Source organism: Patella vulgata, chromosome 1 (assembly GCF_932274485.2).
Source record: "Patella vulgata chromosome 1, xgPatVulg1.2, whole genome shotgun sequence".
NCBI classification, from domain to species: Eukaryota; Metazoa; Mollusca; class Gastropoda; family Patellidae; genus Patella; species Patella vulgata.
Genome location: NC_065879.2, coordinates 48,985,766 through 48,989,136, shown reverse-complemented (window position 1 = coordinate 48,989,136; position 3,371 = coordinate 48,985,766). Strand labels below are relative to the sequence as shown.

Genomic DNA, 3,371 nt, shown 5'->3' with positions numbered 1-3,371 from the left:
GAAGTGCCACCATCTTTAAACGTGAAAAATCAAAAAGGCTTTTTTGCTATTTTACTTACAGACTCGGGCGTCATATTTTCGGAATCCTAGAAGGAATGTCTAAAAATCTATCAGATCAGAATTTTGATTTCGGTCACGTGATGGTCACCATTTTGAATTGAAAATGAAAAATAGAAGCAATTTGAAGGGCCGGGACTTTGGAACACAAGAACTCTCCTTCTAATTAAGCTAGAATGTTCAAACTTGGTGTAGGCGTTCACTAGGTCAATGTCATGATTGAGTTCAAAGATGAGCATTTTTTGCCTAGGGTAAGCAGAGATAAGCAAGCTGATTTGTTGATTCTTTAGGGCACGATGACATTGGTTATAATGAATGGAGGGCGATGAAACTCTTGTCAATCGAGAGGCTAATAGCTGGCCTGTTGCGTGAAATCATTGTATCATTTTTTGAAAATGTCCGGGGTAGCCGAAAAAAGGAGATCGAAATCCAAAAAGTCGTATTTTTACGATTTGGGGCATTTTTAGAGGTCGTGTAAAGTAAAATAAAGCATGCATATACATATATTATTGATATTAAATATATCATATAAAAAACTAAACAATGAATCAGCTGTCATTGACAGATTTTATATTATAAGCATGGTCAGTGGAAGGTCAGCGTATTGTCTAACTTGAACTCACTGACTCCGTAACATTATTGTGGGTGTGGTATAAGCTGAATTTGATGAGATGCACATATCTCGTATGACTATTTGGTACTTACAGTGTTAGACTTTGTCGTAACGTAAATCAAATTTACGCTGTATTATTCATTACCAAGGATTTAGAAAAAGGAACGAGAACAATTATTTACAAAATCTCGCTGGGATAAATTCCGTGAATGTGCCCATGAATGGCTAAAACTTGATGGGCGAGCGAAATGGATAGCTGAACAGGCGACTTCGGGTGATATAATCAAACAAGGAATTTATCGACGCGCCAAAAGATACTGGATTTCACCCAACATGCTACAGGCCTTTTACAGACAAATTCCGAATTGGGTCTGCCCGTAATCGTATAGATAAAGAAAAATTAAAATCCCCGGCTACAATCCAACCAGGGAATAGCGGGAGTGTAGACGATCTGGGACCTAGCTCTCCAAACAAATTACGCTCCTGAAGCAAAAAGAAAGAGTAAATCGGTGCTGCCTGTTGTGTGTATTATATGTAAAAAACGTGACAGATTTGTCACTGTTGGAGAAAATAGGAAGAAGGATGTATTAACACAGACTCAGACCCAAACAGGCTCAGGTAGGCCTAATGTTAATATTATGTTACTTACTAAATTTATAATTATTACTAATAAATATTAAATATATTCATCCTACAGTTTTTAATTATTGTGTTGTTGTTTTTGTTGTAAATGGAATCAGAAGTGCTACTGCAATCACTGTAAAATTGTTATGAAGCTAGCCATTAAAGCCCTTTACCCCATTTGTTGATTTGGCACAGTCATTGGTTAAAGTGTTGCACATTTGCTTGCACAAGGGATGAAACATAGAGAAGTTAACTTGTTTTTTATTTTCTTGGCCCACTTGTAGGTGCCTTGCTAAGACGATCTGTCTCTAGACCATTTCCGCTCACACAAAGGATCTGAACTAAACCGCATGCCAGAGTTGACCAGCCAGGTACATGTACATGTAGGCCTCAAAGTGACATTCCCTCCCCCACCCTTGAGCACAAACAACATTCAACGCTATATGGTGTATAATTTGTTTGCAAATTTGTTTGTAGGCCAACTGTTGAAAGCTGCTGAATTGAAAGAGGATGAAGATATTTTAAGGCATATCAGAGGGCAAGATTGTGTGGCCATTGAGGTCAGATATCACCAAAAATGTTATAGGCAATATACATGTACTGAATTTCTTAGACAGTTATCAGAAAGGTAAATATTTGTGATGTTTTTTTTATTTGTATTCTCCGCCTTCTTGCCACTGGTATTATTCAAATAAAACTGAACCATGGGTGAGTCCTGAAATTACTATGTTTTTGTCCAGTGGACGTTAAACCGCAATTCTCCTCTCTATCTCTCCTTGTACTGCTAATGCCTTCCTGTCTTCATTAGCTGGTTTCTGCATGAAAATAAGATGTTAACCCCTGTGTAAGTGTCTTTTTCCTCTGTTGTACGAAATTAATGAGAGTAAACCAAGCTCCAGAATTTTGTTTTAATTGTGTACATGTATATGTTTATTTATATTTTTCAGCAAAGATGACTAGCCCTCCGTCGAATATTAAACCACATACAATATATTCTGTGAAGATGTCATAAGAGAAAGAATCATAAATGGCCAGCAAAGTTGTCTTGTACAGAGAGAGAGAGAGAGAGAAATGGGGTTTAACGTCCACTCAACACAAACTAGGTCATTTTGGGACTAACATACGGTTTCAATTTTATTTCAATAATTCGCTTGCGCGTATGGGTCTTTAGCAGTGAGAGGAAACCGGAGTGCCCGGAGGAAACCCACGAGGTTGAGAAGACGCCTCTATCTCCATGCCACATACGCTCACACCTGGGATCAAAGCCACAGCCACAAGCCAGAGGTGACCGACCAGCTAGAGGTCGAAGCGCGGCACTCTAGGCCATCCCAACCCCCCTTTCTTGTACAGACCTGTGCATGTGTAGTCAATGTGAAAATGAAAAAAAAACTGTTAAAGAGACCGAATTTGATGTTAATACATTTAGTGACAGTGATGATGATAATGAAGATTAACTTTGATGACATTTGATGTGCAGAGTAACTGTTTAATTTTGATTTTCAATGATTGTTTCACTTTAATAAATAATTTCACAACTGTTCATCCTGTTTTCTAACCTTTCCCTTCATTCCAGCCCAGATACACAATTATTTTTTTTAACTTATATCTACATGTATGTTTGTAATTTGACCATTAATCATATCCGAAATAGTAGTTCACAGCTACATTACAGTTGTAAAAATACTGTAGTGGCTAATTGAAAGGGAACATGTATGTGGGTTTAGAATGTTTATCTTAGGGGAAATAAATCATGTGGTTCAATGCTTATAAAGTGCTACTGATCTCCATTATTTCAAAAGCATATCACTCAACTACTGTCAAACATATCCCCTGGCTAGAATATGCTACAAATCGACTCTAGCATGTTCCATACAAGCGATAATTTCTGAGCAAACATCCAACAACCAACCCTAACAGGCCCTTGAGATCCAACAAACAAAATAATTATTGGGCTTGTTTGCCCACACCTGGTCTTATGATTCATACAAGACCTGATAGTCTATCAATTACAGGCATTTGACAGAAAGGGAGATAATTCTTTTTTACCGTTAATGGATTTCCACAATTCTTTATTCAC

The 3,371-nt window shown here is 37.5% G+C and overlaps 1 long non-coding RNA gene across 1 annotated transcript; it reads left to right on the top strand.

The window, feature by feature from the left end:
- Positions 1-834: 834 nt before the first annotated feature.
- On the top strand, positions 835-2,834 carry LOC130013520 (uncharacterized). Its single transcript, XR_008788687.1, has 3 exons — positions 835-1,288; positions 1,772-1,922; positions 2,242-2,834. It is a non-coding gene; the product is annotated as an uncharacterized LOC130013520 (long non-coding RNA).
- The last annotated feature ends 537 nt before the right edge of the window (positions 2,835-3,371 follow it).